The sequence below is a fragment of the Erinaceus europaeus genome, chromosome 1, assembly GCF_950295315.1.
Source record: "Erinaceus europaeus chromosome 1, mEriEur2.1, whole genome shotgun sequence".
Taxonomy (NCBI): Eukaryota; Metazoa; Chordata; class Mammalia; order Eulipotyphla; family Erinaceidae; genus Erinaceus; species Erinaceus europaeus.
The window spans coordinates 95,632,558-95,650,195 of record NC_080162.1 but is presented as its reverse complement, the minus strand read 5'-3'; the positions used below and the strand labels follow the sequence as shown (position 1 = coordinate 95,650,195).

At 40.7% G+C, this 17,638-nt stretch overlaps 1 protein-coding gene across 3 annotated transcripts in view; it reads left to right on the top strand.

Moving 5' to 3' along the window:
- The first annotated feature begins 2,121 nt into the window (after positions 1 to 2,121).
- The window catches only part of PTPN20 (protein tyrosine phosphatase non-receptor type 20), a 92,849-nt gene continuing 77,332 nt past the window's right edge, over positions 2,122 to 17,638 (top strand). Inside the window, exons 1-2 of one of the 3 annotated variants that reach the window (XM_060191237.1) lie at positions 2,122 to 3,002; positions 16,407 to 16,580. The gene's annotated coding sequence lies outside the window, so the exon portion shown is untranslated. The remainder of the gene's footprint in view (positions 3,003 to 16,406; positions 16,581 to 17,638) is intronic. The other 2 variants (XM_060191247.1, XM_060191242.1) reach the window with 2 other exon arrangements.

Sequence of the window (17,638 nt, the reverse complement as noted above, 5' to 3'; positions counted from 1 at the left end):
TTATGAGACAGAGGCAGAGATAGAGAGAAAAGAGGGGAGGGAGAGGCCTTAGGGAGAGAGGGTGAAAGGGAGAGGGGAGGGAGATAAAGAGGTATCACATTCTTGCCCTACTGTCAAGATATAAGGGGTTGAAAAGGCTTCCAGAGAGCGGTAGAAATCTTGATAAAAAACACTAAACGTTATGGAGTCAGATGGTGGTGCAACCAGTAGCGAGCACATATTATAGGGTTCATGGATCTGGGTTCAAAGCCCTGGTTCCCATGTGCAGGGAGAATGTCTCATGACTGGTGAAGCAGTGCTGCAGGGAGAACATCTCCCATTAGGGAACCTATTGTTGGGCTTGTGGTGGGAGCTGCAGTTCCTGAGAACGACCAGCAGGGGAGTAACCGCAGGTTCTAACCAAGGGCCTCTGCAGTGGGCAAGGCTCCAGTGCGCAGGCTCGCTGGCTTCATGGGATCCGGGCAGCACCCACCCCGAAGGTCAGGCAGGCTCTCGTGCGAACTCAACTGGCGAGGGAGACTGGGTGCTGGGGGAGGAGCAGTTGGAGCCCGGCAGGCAGGTTTGTGCAGGTGCAGAAAGGTGGGTGGAGACCTGGTGGGACAGGGGGATGGGAGGAGGTGGCTGCTGCTCTGCAGATAGAGGGTGACCTCGGGCCTGCTCAGTCCTGCCAAGAGGACGGTGGCATTGATGCACAGGGATCCCGAGAATGGACTGTGACACCCGAGGGCCTGCCGGGTGTCTGGGTGCCGGTGTGGGTGGGCGGGGCGCCGGGCAGCATCCACACACCCAGGGGGGAGACTCTACCTGCACAGTGTGATGCCCTGCTGCCCTGTGACACGTGTTGTGGGGCCTGTGTGTGACAGCTTGGGGAACAGGAAACACTTGGACTAGGGGATAAGAAAGGCCTCGAACGTTCATCGAGGAGCAATGATCGGATACAGTTGATAAGAAAACGTGGCCTGGTACTAAGACACGTCTATGCTGATCTGGGGACCTTTGCAGACCAACCACCCCACTTGCATTCAAGGACCAGAGAAGGCTGAGGGACCTAGAGAGAAAACAAGCATTCATCCCATAGCTGTTTCTGAATACCTCCTGCGTAGCAAATACAGACAGACAGGGACTCCGTGGTGTATTCCTGGTGGGTAATGGCCCGGCAAAGCCAATTCTGGGTTTTAGCCTTGTCTGCTTTTACCTTGCTGTTTCACGAACCGGGGAGAACATAGGTTAGGGGGTAGATGTTATTTTTTGAAAGGGCAGAATTAATAGTTAGATGTAGAATATACCAGGTTTGAGATGATGAGATGTTCACTAAGGTACAATATATAAGTGCTATGTATAGTTGGAAAGAATGATTCAGCGACGCCTACTGCCGTTCACATTTTGTTACAATTGATTCCCCCCCCCACATATCTGTGCATACCGTTTTCTCTCTCTACCACTTGCCTGGTAGGTTCCTATTTTTATGGTCGAAGAGAATAAATAGCAGATCACTCAGTAGCTTTCTAAGATGAGATGTCTAGTAGGTTACTAGAAATTTGAATCAAAGGTCTTGGGGAATCTCAGAACTAGAGTTGATTCTTCTTGGAACCATGAACATATAGATGGTATCTAAATGGAGGTATTGGAAGAAACCATCTAGGATAAGTGCACACAAAGTTCAGGCGAGAAACCAGATGAAGGGGAGGTGGTAGTCAGTTGTGAATGCTAACATTTCAGATGTAATTGGCAATTGGGGAGATTTTTTTAAAAAATCATTTTACAGCAGCTTTAGTGGAGAGGGGATTTAAAAATTGTTTCGTTTATTATTGGATAGAGACAGAGAAACTGAGAAGGGATGGGGAGACAGAGAGGGAGAGAGACAGAGAGACACCTGCTGCCTTGCTTCACCACCCATGAAGCTTTCCCCCTGTGGGTGGGGACAAAGAGCTTGAACCTGGGGTCTTGAGCACTGGAGTGTTGATCACCTGGGGTCTGTAATGTATATGCTTAACCAGGTGCACCACTGCTTGCCCCCCAAATATTAGTTCTGTCATTTGTTCTAGTTATGTATCTGAAGGCAAGTTATTTAGCTTCTCCAAGTCTTACTTTTCTGATCTGTAAAATGGGAATAGTACTTGCTATTTCTTAGAGTCTGTTCATCAGAAATCATAAACTGTATATAATATGTCTAGAAACATGATAATACACCATTAAAATAAGTGGCACTTAACCCTGCTCTTTATACAACATCTTGATTTCAATCATTTGTCTGCCTGGCCTCCGGATTTATTTTAGAGATAGAAAAAAACAACAACCCCAGAATATATTTAGATATTAATGTGACTGAACTCAGAGAAAGAGAGAAATTATGTAGATGAGAGAGGGGGACATAGCAAGGAGAAGGTCAGAACAGGTGGGTAGTTGGCTTTGACATAAGCAGACTATGCTCTGTTGTAACAAGTTGGAGAGCAAGTCAGGTTAAGTGCAGCTATAGATACAGTGCTGAAAACCTCTCCATCTGTGATGACAGTGACTTACTGAAAGTAAGGGAAGCAGGGAGAGGAGAAGAAGTGTTAGAACTTGAAAGAGAGACATATGACATAGTTCTTCCAGACAGTGGGAAAATGAACAATCTAGGGAAATGGGATTGGACTGCAAGGTGCTGTTGTGTAGTCATTTGTAGTTATGGATTCAAATTGAAATTCCCTCAGTGGGGTTATGTGACCTTACGTGGAAATGGTCAGCCTCTAATGATGAAATGAGATATTGCATGAGAAATGTTCAGTACAGTGTTAAGCAAGTGATGAATGTTACCTGTGCTTTTCATTTTGTTTTGTTTTTCTTTTGTTTATACACCTGTGACTGAGGAAGGCAGACATTTACCACCCAGCAGGATCTTCTATGCCATGTTCTTCAGTCAAACCAGCTCTACTACAATTTGCAGCAATTTACAGGTCTGGCCTCTGGTGATCGCATTCATACAGCTTGATAATTGAGAATGCTTGCTAAGAAGAGCCAAGGTACAGCAAACACAGTTCTCCAATTTCAGAATCATTCATAGTCTTGCACTGGATGGGCTGCAGATTTTTGTGAAAATCTTTTCTTTTAATATGTTATTTATTTATTGAGAGGGACAGGAGGAGAGAGAGAGAGAGAGAAAACCAGATATCACTGTGGTATATGTGCTGCCCACGATCATATTCAGGACCTCATGCTTGAGAGTCTACCACTTTATCCACTGTGCCACCTCCCACACCACTGTGGAAATCTTTTCTTCATTTCACAGTGGATCTGATTTTTTGGGAATCTATGAAATCTATAGGTCTAAAAAGCCCCGCGGTGAAATTTAAGTTTTATAAGTTGTCATTTCTCCCTGACCACCTGTGCTGCATTATGATAGTAACACTGACATTAGCAACTCGTTAAAATGACAAGCAAGATTGCTCACCTGGGAAGGTGCCTGGGCTGCCACATGTGCAACATGGTTTAGAGCCCAGCCTACCACACTGGGGGAGGGGGGAGCTTTCATGCTATAGTTTCTTCCCCTCTGTTTCTTTTTCTTTCTTTTTTTTATTTATAAAAAGCAACACTGACAAAACCATAGGATAAGAGGAGTACAACTCCACACAATTCCCACCACCCGATCTCCATATCCCATCCCCTCCCCTGATAGCTTTCCCATTCTCTATCCCTCTGGGGGTATGGGCCCAAGGTCATTGTGGGATGCAGAAGGTGGAAGGTCTGGCTTCTTTAATTGCTTCCCCGTTGAACGTGGGCATACTCCCAGCCTATCTCTCTCTCTCCTTAGTGGGGCAGGATTCTGGGGAATTGGAGCTCCGGGACACATTGGTGGGGTTTTCTGTCCAGGGAAGTCTGGTCGGCATCATGCTAGCATCTGGAACCTGGTGGCTGAAAAAAAAGAGTTAATATACAAAGCCAAACAAGTTGTTGACTAATAATGAACCTAAAGGCTGGAATAGTGCAGATGAAGAGTTGGGGGGATGTCTCTCCGTTTTGTAGATAGCTAGTAGACCTATTTTAGTTATATTCAAAAGGACCTGTGGCTATACTTGTTTTTTTCTTTCCCCTGAGCCTGGAATCTGACATGCAGGTAGATCCAAGTTGTTTTCTGGGGAGATGATGTCATGGCTGGAAAATGGACCAGAAAGCTGGATCAGGGAAGAGAGTAGCTCCCAAATATGGGAAAGGAAAGGTGTATAAATATTGTTGACTGTAAATCCCATTGATTTGATGTGATCTGGGGCTAAAATTTAGCTTAAGAGCCCATGTGACCTCTGCATCCCTGTCAATCTGAGCTCACATTCTGAGGTCATGAGTAGGGATGTTCCATGCTGCCCTAATATCAGGACCCATCTTCCTCAGGTGTAGAATAGAGTATGTTGTCCATCTTCCCTTTGGAGGATGGAACATTCTCTACCATTGTTGATCCAAGTTGAGGGCAAGGTCCTAAGGGGGCCCATAAAGGGGCCTGTTGCGTTGTTCCTGATAGAGATGTCTACGGCTATTCCACCCTGAACATGCCTGATCTCATCTCCTTTCTAGATGAAAAAGTCAACCCTGGTAACAACAGCAAAATGTATCAAATACTATTGTAAGCACATTAGATGCATAAATTCCTTTTGGAAAACTGGTTTTTGCAAGCTCCTTTCCATTATTATTTTACTAGTGATTTACAAAATTATAAAATAGTAGGGGTATAGTTTCAAATCACCAAGGGTCTATCCCCTGACCCCCCAACTGATAATTACCATAGTTCTCCTCAGGTCTTAGAGACAAGTTGACTACTTTTTCTTTTTTAAATGTGTTTCAATTCTGTATATTATACATATGAGTGAAACCATCATCAGGTAGTTGGCCTTCATTTCCTTACTGATATCAACTTATATCACTGAGCATAATCATTTCCAGTTCTACCCATTTTGTCCTGAAGGGTACAATACTGTATTTTTAGTTGCTGAGGAATACTCTATTGAGTAGATGTGCTATAACTTCTTGATTGTGTTGTCTGTTGATGTGCACTTAGGTTGCTTCCATATTGTGACTAAACATTACAGTGCATATTTCTCTTTGAATCAGTGTTTTCATGTCTTTTGGATAATTGCCTAAGAATAGTATTGCTGGATCATAAGGTTTTTTCGATTTTTATTTGTTTAAGGATTCTTCATACTGTTTGCCATAATGATGGCACCAGTTTATGTGCATAAATTCTTAAAATACTCACATCAATTCTATGAGGCCAATACTATTTTATCTCTATTTCTCAGATGCAAAAATAGACTCAGGTACACAAAGTCTGCTCTATAGTTTAATTTAAATTTTTTAAATTTCTTTGTTGAGGAAATAATGTTTTACATTTGACAGTAAATACAATAGTTTGTACATGCATAACATTTCTCAGTTTTCCACATAACAATACAATCCCCACTAGGTTATCTGTCATCTTTCTTGGACATGTACTCCCCCCTCCCCCACCCCAAAGTCTTTTACTTTGGTGCAATACACCAATTCCAGTTCAGGTTCTACTTGTGTTTTCTCTTCTGATCTTGTTTTTCAATTTCTGCCTGAGAGTGAGATCATCCCATATTCATCCTTCTGTTTTTGAATTATTTCACTTAACATGGTTTCATTTACAATTTTTAAAAATTATCTTTATTTATTTACTGGATAGAGACAGACAGAAATTGAGAGACAAGAGACAGAGAGACAAAGAGACACTTGCACTTACTTCAGGGCAGGGTTTTGCCCTGAAGGTATGAGGGGCTTGAATCTGGGTCCTTCTGCATTGTAACCAGCTGTGCCACCACCCAGCCCCTGATCTATAGTTTCTATTGAAGCCTTAAACATTTTTTTTCCCACTATGGTTATCACTGGGGCTCACTGCCTACATGGTTCCAGTACTCCCAGTTTGTGTGTGTGTGTATATAGAGAGAAAGGTTTGAAGATCAGAGATAGGGAAAGAGAGATAGCACAACACCACTCCATTGCTCATGAAATTTCCCCTCTGCAGGTGCTCCCTTTGATAGCATGTATTCTCATGTATGATAACATGTGTGTTCTACCATGTAAGCCACCGTTTAGCCCTACATTTTTAAGACTGCTTGGTCATCATTAATATACCCTGTAGCAAGGTAGTTAAGGTGATGGACTAAAGCCAGTTATCACAGTTAAAAGAAGAAAAGCTACCACATATGAGATATCTGGCTTTAGTCAAATCATTTAGCCTTTATGTGCCTTCATTTCTTCCCCACCCACCCAACCCTTTTTTTTTTTTTGCCTCCAAGGTTATTGCTGGGGCTTGGTGCTTGCACTACAAACCCACTGCTCCTGGAGGATATTTTCACCCCCTTTGTTGCCCTTATTGTTTTACCATTGTTGTTGTTATTATTGTTGCTATTGATGTTGTTGCTGTTGGTTAGGACAGAGAGAAATTGAGAGAGGAGGGGAAGACAGAGAGGGGAAGATAAAGATAGACACCTGCAGACCTGCTTCACCACTTGTGAGGAGACCCCCCTGCAGGTGGGGACCTGGGGGCTCAAACTGGATCCTTACGCTGGTCCTTGGGCTTGGCACCTTATGCACTTAAGCTGCTGCACTACCGCCTTACCTGTTTGTTTTTTCAAATTTGCTATTGAACAATTTTTCCTTTTTTAATTTTACTTATTTTTATTTTATTGGATAGGACCAAGAGAAATTGAGAGGGAAGGGGAAGATAGGGAAAGAGACAGAGAGACACTTGTAACACTGCTTCATTATTTGTGAGGCTTCATCACTTGCAGATAGGGAGTGGGGGCTTGAGCCTGGGTCCTTGCACACTGTAATGTGTGCACTCAATTGGGTGTGCCATCCCTAGCTCCTGTGCCTTCATTTCTTTATCCACAAAATGGAACTTGTCTGATATGGGTATTTTGAAGATCATATGAGGTCATATATTTAATATGCCTGAAATAATATCTGGTTGGTTAAGTACTACTGTTATCTCTCTAGCAATGCAAAGAGTGGTGTGTGTACTGACTTACTTGCTTTCTAATATCCCTAAGGGTTTTGGTTGGTACAGTTTCTTGATAGAGTCTGAAAATTGCAGGGAACTCTATTTCTGCTCATACCTTTGGCGTTACCTTTGCTTCCATTGCTTTTATCACCTCTCTGAGGGATGCAAACATAACAATTTGCTTCTAGGTACAGAAGCAACTCAGATTTCATTTATAGTCAATCAACTGGTGAGATTTGTTTTGTTAGCTCTGGCATTGTATACAACCTTAAGGGAGACAAGACTTGGGAAGGAATGTGATTTCATTTTGTTGTTCCCATATTGCCAGCTTATTAGAGGCATTTGGTTAGAAAGGCCGATGTACAACACAATTGGTGCTGCTCACAGAGTATGCAAATGATGTGGGTCAGTCTGCGCATGAAAGTATTCTGGAACTATCTAAGATGTAGACTTAGTGTAGTGTGTTGCACCAGGTACAGATTTAAAAGTAACTGGACAGACTTGGCATGGAGTCATCCAAAATTCAAGATCATCCTTAAAGATACAAAACAGGAAGAGTAAATGTAAGAGTTCAGGTAGTGATTTCTGGGGGTGGGGGTGGGGGGAATTTGCATTAGAATCATCAGGAGTTTTATAAAGCTTTGCAAAATAATAAGCTCCATATCCACAAATTCTGAATCAGTAATTCTTGTCAGGATTCTGGAATCTAGTCTTTCAGAGCTCCCTGAGTGACTCACTCAGTGTGCACAGTTGGTATAGGATACTGGTTATGCAAATCAGTACTTTTACAGTCCTGACCCTGCTTTAGAATTTATATTCAATATAACTAAAATATACCTACTAGCTATCTACAAAATGGAGAACCCCTCCAACTCTTCATCTGCACTATTCCAACCTTTAGGTTCATGATTAGTCAACAACTTGTTTGGCTTTGTATGTTAACTCTCTTTTCAGCCACCAGGTTCCAGATGCCAGCATGTTGCCAACCAGACTTCCCTGGATAGACAACCCCACCAATGTGTCCTGGAGTTCCGATTCCCTGGAGCCCTTCCCCAATAGGGAAAGAGAAAGACAGGCTGGCAGTATGAATCGACCTGCCAACGCCCATGTTCAGCAAGGAAGCAATTACAGAAGCCAGACCTTCCACCTTCTGTATCCCATAATGACCCTGGGTCCATAGTCTCAGAGGGTTAAAGAATAGGGAAGCTATCAGGGGAGGGGAATAGGATACGGAGTTCTGGTGGTGGGAATTGTGTGGAGTTGTACTCCTCTTATCCTATAGTTTTGTCAATATTTTCTTTTTATAAATAAATAAAAAAGAGGAAAACAAACAAAAAAGAATTTATATTCACTTAGTTTTTTTTCCCTCATGCATGCTCTGGTCCCATCCACGGGATTCTGATTTAATTGCATGGGCAAGTTGTGGACATTTGGCATTTCTTTCTTTTTAAATATTTTATTAATTAGGGAAAGATACACAGAGATAGATAGATACATAGGTAGATAGATAGATAGATAGATAGATAGATAGATAGATAGATAGATAGATAGATAGATAGATGATAGATCAGAGCACTACTCAGTTTTGGCTTATGGTGGTACTGGGGATTGAACCTAGGACCTTGGAGCCTCAGGCATGAGAATCTTTTTTGAATAATCATTGTGCTACCTCCCCAACCCAAGCATTGGTGATAAAAGACAAACAAACAAACTTTTTTGATGATTCTAAACTGAAGTTAGGTCTGAGAATCAGTGATCCTTACAACCGGCTAGATTTCTTCCCATAGTTGGTACTTCTAGATGGAAAATAGACATAGCTTCAGGCAACATCTTGTCATCAGGTAAATGAAAACAATGAACACTTAGGAACTTCTCTCCGTGCAAATACTCAGCCAGATAATCAGGTTACAGTGAAAAATATGAACCGATGACTGAATTAGCATTTCTCACTAACAGAAAATGTCGTCAAATTTGCCCTGGGGAGAATTAATATTTGCTGAGATATTTACATATAATCTTAATCTTTTAATGTATTTTTTGTGATTTAGTAATAGTTTACAAGGTCATACGATTTCAGACCATACCCATCACTATAATTCGGTACCAACTCCCTCCTTCCCCCAAGATAACTACTATATTTTGTACAAAGTCTTAGAGACAGTTTGGCGACTTCTCCTCTCTTTCCTCCCCTTGTTTTTAAAATTTGCTATTGAACAATTTTCTTTTGTTTTAATTTTACTTGTTTTTATTTTATTGGATAGGACCAAGAAAAATTGAGAGAGGAGGAGAAGATAGAGAGGGAAAGAGACAGAGAGACACCTGTAACGCTGCTTCATTATTTGTGAAGCTTCCCCCCTGCAGATGGGGAGTGGGGGGCTTGAGCTTGGGCCCTTGTACCTGTAATGTGTGTGCTCATTTTTTCTTGTTCATGTTTTTTTCAATACTTTTTATTGCACATGAGTGAAACCATCCAGTACATGCCTTTCAGAGAAATGCAGGTCATTTGACAACATATAGACTATTGCATTTAAAGTCTTTTAAGTGTGAAAAACCTGAAGGATTAGACTTCTTGACTTTACCTCGTCTCTCTCCCACATTAAAAATAAAAATGCAGAACCAGGGGATGGGAAGCAACATTATTCCTGTGCATTAGACTTTCATTCCTGGGTTTCAGGGTCTCAGGTTCAGTGTAAGGCATTACCACAAGTCAGCTGAATTGTGTTCCACAGGAAAGAAAAAAAGGAGAAGGGGAAGGGGAAAGAAGGGAAGATAAAAACCAGAGTTGGGATGAACTTAAGGTCTTTTGCATACAGGATACCACTGAGATAGCTCTTGGACCCCACATCATTCATTATATTAATATATAATGAGGAGATATGGATTACTTTCATTTTCTAGCTGAGAAATTTGGGGTTGAAAGAGGTTAAGTAATTTGCCCAAGAAGCACACACAGTATGTATAGCTCTGAGCCTGGGCTCCGTTTCCTCAGTTTTTCTCAGCCTTGACATAACATTAAAGTCACCTGGGGAATTTTAACAATCTGCACTTAGCTTCCATTTTCAGAGATTCTGACTTAATAGGTTTGATGTGACCTGGAATTGCATATAGGCATTCTTGATAATTTTAATGACAACTGAAACTGACAACTTCTGGAGCAAAGCAGCCTCCTAGGGACCTTACATCCATCTTATTTTACTCCAGCAGGTGCTCTTTGGTAGGATGCTGTGACTGGGTTCCTTCCCTTCATACACTTGTTTGCCATGTGTTAATATCCTTCTTTCTTTCTTTTTTAAAAAATTTTTTAATATTTATTTATTCCCTTTTGTTGCCCTTGTTGTTTTTATTTTTGTAATTATTATTATTGTTGTCATCATTGTTGGATAGGACAGAGAGAAATGGAGAAAGGAGAGGAAGACAGAGAGGGGAGAGAAAGACAGACACCTGCAGACCTGCTTCACCGCCTGTGAAGCAACTCCCCTGCAGTTGGGGAGCCGGGGGCTCGAACTGGGATCCTTAACACTGATCCTTGCGCTTTGCACCACCACCTGTGCTTAACCCGCTGCACTACAGCCTGACTCCCGATATCCTTCTTTCTCTTCCTTCTTGCTTTTTTTTTTTTTTTTTAGTATTTCTATTACCTTTTTCTTTTTAAAAATATTTATTTATTCCCTTTTTGTTGCTCTTGTTTATTTTTTTATTTAAGAAAGGATTAATTAACAAAACTATAGGGTAGGAGGGGTACAACTCCACACAATTCCCACCACCCAATCTCCATATCCCACCACCTCCCCTGATAGCTTTCCCATTCTCCATCCCTCTGGGAGCATGGACCCAGGGTCATTATGGGTTGCAGAAGGTGGAAGGTCTGGCTTCTGTAATTGCTTCCCCACTGAACATGGGCATTGACTGGTCAGTCCATACTCCCAGTCTGCCTCTCTCTTTCCCTAGTAGGGTGTGTCTCTGGGGAAGCTGAGCTCCAGGACATATTGGTGGGGTCTTCAATCCAGGGAAGCCTGGCCAGCAGTGAGTACCTCCCTAACACTTCCTATCCACTATTCCAAGCTTTGGGTCCATGATTGCTCAACAACTTGTTTGGCTTCGTATGTTAACTCTCTTTTCAGTCACCAGGTTCCAGATGCCATCAGGATGCTCTTGTTGTTTTTTATTGTTGTAGTTATTATTGTTGCTGTTGCCAGATAGGACAGAGAGAAATGGAGAGAGGAGGGGAAGACAGAGGGGGGGAGAGAAAGATAGACACCTGCAGACCTGCTTCATAACCTCCTCTGAATTTCTGGATGTCTCTATCCAATAAATAAATAAAAGGTAATAGAGGGAGTCTGGTGGTAGTGCAATGGGTTAAATGGAGGTGGCACAAAGTGCAAGGACCCACATAAGAATACCGGTTGGACCTGCAGGTGAGTCCTTTCACCAGCGGTGAAACAGGTCTGCAGGAGATAGAGAGGAAGAGAGACCGCGAGATACCTGCAACACTGCCTCACCACTCATGAAGCTTTCCTGCTGCAGGTGGGGACTGGGGGCTTGAACCCGGGTCCTTGTGCATTTGAACATGTGCGCTCAACTGTGTGCACCACCCTCCACCCCCCTTCTTGCCTTTTGTTAAAATGTATTGAGTGCTGCTCTTCTTCCAACATTGTTCTTGAAGTTGAGGTGGTAGAATGGTGAAAAGCAAAGCAAGATACCTCCCTAACACTATTCATATTAAGGCTGATAGGCAGCAACTATGTGAGCAGATACACATAAACTTAATAAATATATAAGCAACTCTACATTAATCAACATATTATTTTAAAAATAAGTCAAGGGTAATCAGTACCTTGAACCTAAAAGCAGTGAATGTTACTATGAACTGCTTTTAGAACTGCTATTTATTTATTTCATTTTAGCCATTCTAATTGTTATGTAGAAGTCTCTCATTATTGCTTTCTTTTCTGTTGTGTTTGTGTTTCTTGTTCAGCTGTATTAAACATTTTCTTATATGTTTACTTGCCATCTCTGTTCTTTGGTAAAATACCTGTTCAAGTGCTTACCTTCTTTTTTTAAATTTGTATTACTGAGTTGTAAGGATCTTTATATGTTTGGGATACAAAACCTTTCTTAGATTTTTTTTTTATCTTACTTGTCTATGTTTTCTTCATTCATTTTTTCCCTTTATTGGGGGATTAATGTTTTACATTCCACAGTAAACAATAGTTTGTACATGCATAACATTTCTCAGTTTTCCACATAACAATACAGCCCCCACTAGGTTCTCTGTCATCCTTCTTGGACCTGTACTCTCCCTCTCCCACCCCAGAGTCTTTTATTTTGGTGTAATACACCAACTCCAGCTTCTGCTTTGTTTTTTCTCTTTTGATCTTGTTTTTCAACTTCTGCCTGTGAATGAGATCATCCCATATCCATCCTTCTGTTTCTGAATTATTTCACTTAACATGATTTCTTCAAGCTCCATCCAAGATGGGCTGAAAACGGTGAAATTGACATTTTAAATTACTGAGTAGTATTCCATTGTGTATACAGACTACAACTTGCTCAGCCACTCATTTGTTGTTGGACACCTGGGTTGCTTCCAGGTTATGGCTATTGCAAATTGTGCTGCTATGAACATAGGTATATACAAATCTTTTTGAATGGGTGTGTTTGTTTCCTTAGGATATATCCCCAGGAGAGGAAAGGCAGGATCATAGGGTAGGTCCATTTCTAGCCTTCTGAGAGTTTTCCAGACTGCTCTCCACAGGGTTGGACTAATTTACATTCCAACCAGCAGTGTGGGACGGTTCCTTTGACCCCACAACCACTCCAGCATTTGTTGCTGCTATCTTTTCTGGTGTATGACATTCTCACAGGAGTGAAGTAGTATCTCATTGTTGTCTTTATTTGCATTTCTCTGACAATCAGTGGCTTGGAGCATTTTTTCATTTGTTTCTCAACCTTTCAGATACCTTCTGTGGTGAATATTCTGTCCATGTCCTCTCCCATTTTGGGATGAAGTCATTTGTTTTCTTGTTGTTAAGTGAGCTATTTACATATTTTGGTTATTAGTCTCCTGACAGCTGCTTGTTGCTGGCTTTGAAAGTGACTGGGATCCATGTGGATTCAGTTGGCTAGGAAGGATCGTCAGTTTCCCCAATGAATGGGTACTCACGAGATGCACCATGGGAAGGTGCATCGGGAAGGTCGATCCAATGCACCCCTAGGACACATTGATGGGTTGTCAGTCCAGGGAAGTCTGGTTGGCATCATGCTGGCATCCGGAACCTGGTGGCTGAAAAGAGAGTTAACTTACAAAGCCAAACAAATTGTTGAACAATCATGGACCTAAACACTGGAATAGTGCAGATGAGGTGTTGGGGGTGGTACTCACTGCAGACTCTTGTGTACTTCTGCTTTCAGGTATATATTTTGCCCTGGTTTATGGACACATGTGAACATATGCTCTATCTCAGGGGACCTGATCTATATCTAGGTTTGGGTACTTTATTGGGGAGTGGACCACCTGGAATGGAATTAGAGAATACTATGAAAGGAGAGGTTGTACCTGAATGATGAAGCTGAAGGGTTGTCATTCCACACCTGAAGTCTCTGGACACAGTCTGAAGTGAAGCATGCTGGGGTGGCACTCGCTGCATTGATTAGGTTCTGATCGGCGGATGCAATATTATTTGATATGGATTGAGAGAAACATGTAGGAATGTGGGCCCCACCCTAAGGTTCCAGGACTGAGGAAAATATAAGCTCTATAGTGGAAATGTGAGGTTCTTGCTGTTTTAGGGCTCAAGAAGATAATGGATAGTTATTGTTATCATCACATTATTTGGTAATTGGGTTAACTTTGAAAAGTCCCTTTCTTAGGGTTTGCTGTATAATACCCAGCATCTTGTATATAGCTGTGCCACCGGTTCCTTCTGTTCTACCTGGTCTAGACTTTTGAGAGAGTCAGCGTATCAAAGACTTAGCCTATGTATTAAAAAGACTCAGTATGTGTTTTAAAAAGTTCGAGACATATGATCAATTTTCCCCCTCTCATATTAATTAAATAGTGGTTTATATGACTACACTTTATACTAGTGTAGTCATATGTCTTAAGCTGGCCCTTGCACTTTGCGCCATGTGTACTTAACCCGCTGTGCTACTGCCCAACTCCCCAAAGACTTTATTTATTAACACAAGATATTGGGAGAGGGAGGAAGAAAATACAAGAGCATAAATCTAGTACATGAGTTATCTGAGACTGAACTTTGTATCTCACGCTTCTAAGTCTAGTGCCTTATTCTTGCACCACTTCCTGGGCCCTATAGACTTTTACTGGCAGTTTTTTCTTGCTCTACTAAAAGAATACCTACTTGTTCATATATGTTACCACTTTCTCTACTTAGTTATTTAACAGTTTAAAGTGTTTTCCTCTTTTTACTCTGAGATCTCATCACAGTGGGATTTGTCATCTATATATATTTAAAATTTGTATTTATAAAAAGGAAACACTGACAAAACCATAGGATAAGAGGGGTACAATTCCACACAGTTCCCACCGCCAGAACTCCATATCTCATCCCCTCCCCTGATAGCTTTCCTATTCTTACCCAGCTCCAGAGTTCCTTATAGGATTGGTTACAGCATCACTCTCACTTAATAGTAGCACTTTTTGTCCTAGTCACTTTGAGCTGCTATTAAGCACACAATAAATCAAGTATGATCATGTAGCTCAAACCAAAAGCATTTTTCCGTGTTGGAGGGTCAAAGACCAACGTTCAACCTCTGTTGAATTTGGGTGAGGCTTCTTTTCAGGTTGCATATAGTCCTCTTCTCACTACTTTCCTTATGTCAGAGAGAAAGCCAACTAGTTCTTGTAAGGACACCGATCCCATTCATGAGAGTTCCACCTGTTGCTTAATTGACTTTCAATGATTTCTGCATTGGGGAGAATTGTGGACTGAGTTTGTTCCCCCCATGTTTAAAAGGTTCCTCACACACAATACCAACAAAGAATTGAGGAGAAAGCATGATTTTCAGTAATTTTAAACTTTATTCACATGTTAGGCTGAGAGAAAAAAAAAGAGATATCACATGTTGGCAGGCTCACTTTTTTTAAGTTTATTTTTCTTACTAATAACTTTATTGTTCTTAGTTATTAATTTCTTTTAATTATTTGTATTTATTTATTGGATAGAGACAGCTAGAAATTGAGAGGAAGGGGAAGATAGAGAGGGAGAGAGACAGAGAGACACCTACAGCCCTGCTTCACCACTTGCAAAGCTTTTCCTCTGCAGGTGGGGACTAGGAGCTTGAATGTGGGTCCTTGCACATTGTAACATGTGTGTTCAACCAGGTGAGCCACCACTGAGCCTCGACTTGATTGTTCTTATTCAATTATCTCGGTTTTATTTTACTCTTATTGCTGGGAATTTTCTTTCTAAGGCATTTATAAATTTGGATTTATATCTTTTATTTTCCTTGCCTGGTGATGCTGACCAGAATTGCTACTGACAGTATGTTTCAACTTGGAAATATGAGTCTGAGAATAGTTATTAAAAACATGAGAAATTATAGGTAAAGTACTGATAAGAGCTTGCTTAGCCAAGCATATAGAGATATGGATAATGTGGCAGAAAATTTCCTTTTATTTCCTGAAAATTTTTCTTTTGCTCTATTGTAAGTAACAATTTTGCATTTAATATATAATTACTTTTGTAGACATTAGAAATGACTCTTTGGGGAGTAGGGCAGTAGCGCAGCAGGTTAACTGCAGGTGGCACAAAGTGCAAAGACCGGTGTTAAGGATCCTGGTTTGAGCCCCCGGCTCCCCACCTGCAGGGAAGTCACTTAACAAGCAGTGAAGCAAGTCTGCAGGTGTCTATCTTTCTCTTCCCCTCCGCTCTTCATTTCTGTCTGTCCTATGCAACAACAAATGGCATCAGTAACAACAATAATAACTACAATAATAAAAAAACAAGGGCAACAAAAGGGAATAAGTAAATAAAATATAAAAAAGTTTAAAAAATTAATGACTCTTTGCCTTTACTGTATATTCCATAATCTAATGTGATTATTGATTTACTACAATAGCTGCAACTTGAAAATATTAATAAGCTTGATATTCTTCTATTTGTTCTAAGATTTCCTATTATAAATAATCTATAAGAGAAAGAAATCTTGAGCCTGGTTGAATGCACATGTTATAATGCATAATAACCAGGTTCAAGCCCCCAGTCCCCATCTGCAGGAGGAAAGTTTCACAAGTAGTGAAACAGGTCTGCAGGTGTCTTTCTCTGTCTCTTCTCCCTCCCTCCCTACCCCTACCCTCTTCTGGCTGTCTCTATCTAATAAATAAATAAAGATAATTAAAAAATTTAAAAATAGAGAAAGAAATCTCTCTAGTTTGATTCTTATGTGTCTACAGAATTATCTCAAACCCACTGCAGCAATAAACACCAGGAGAGGGCGTCCATTTCTGATCTAAGCTGTTAGTTCTGGAAGAACTGCTGAATTTTATGGACTATTTGAAACTGGTAACTGATATGGATTAGTATGGATTTCAGTCTGCTCATCTTTGTGTCAAGAAAGTGTTATTAATGTGAGTATATATTTATATAAAGAAGACAAACTGTTGGGTGCAGGACCACCCATATTTATTTTGTAGGGTGTAGCATATAGCATATTTAAATACTGGTATTTAAATAAAAAGAGTTTCTTTACATATCAAGGAATATTTTGAAGTTATCTGGCAAAAGTTTAAAGAAACATTTTAATTATCTTTAGGGTTGTGTTTCTTGGGGCCAGGCAATGGTACATCCAATTGAACACACATATTACAGTGAGTAAGGATCTGGCCTGAAGCCTCCAGTCTCCACCTGCAGGGAGGAAGCTTTGTGAGCAGTGAAGCAAGAATTTCAGGCGCCTCTCTTTCTCTCTCCTTCTGTCCTATCAAAAAAAAAGTATATCAATAAAAATTAAAACAATTTATTCCCATTGCTGGGACTTTGCCACTCTGGGCTGAAGTTTTTCCAGATATAAAGAGACAGACACAGAGAGACAGAGGGAGAGAGGGAAAGACACCACTATACTGAAACTTCCCCAGTGTAATGGGGGCCAGTATCCAACTTGGCTTGAAGGAAAAGAAGGCATACACCTGGGTGAACTACTTTGCTAACCTAAAATTGTATCATCTAAAATATTTTTGATTATGTTTTTGGGGGCATAAGCTTGTACATTGCTGCCTCTTTAGATCTTCATCAATAGGGTCTGAACTACTTCAGGAAAGGCTCGTTACTTAAGTCTATTACCTCAGTAAAAGTCAGAGACCATACCTGTCTTTCTTTTGTAAAGAAATTGTTCTCTTTGTTAAAGCAGAATTAAGCACGACTTGTTAAAACTTGAAATGAAACCACATTGACGAATTTTTAATTAAGAAACCAGAAGCATAGCATAAAAAGCTAAGAGAACATTTCTAGTTTTTTTAAAACACATTTTGAATAAATGTTAGAGTATGAGTGATAGGTTAGATTTTAAAAGCCTGACTAGTGTCTATTGCTATTTTTTATGAGATAGAAATTATTTATATTTCTGGTGAACAAAATCTATAGGTTGACATCTAATTTCACTACATATTGAACTTTCATTTTTTTAAAAACA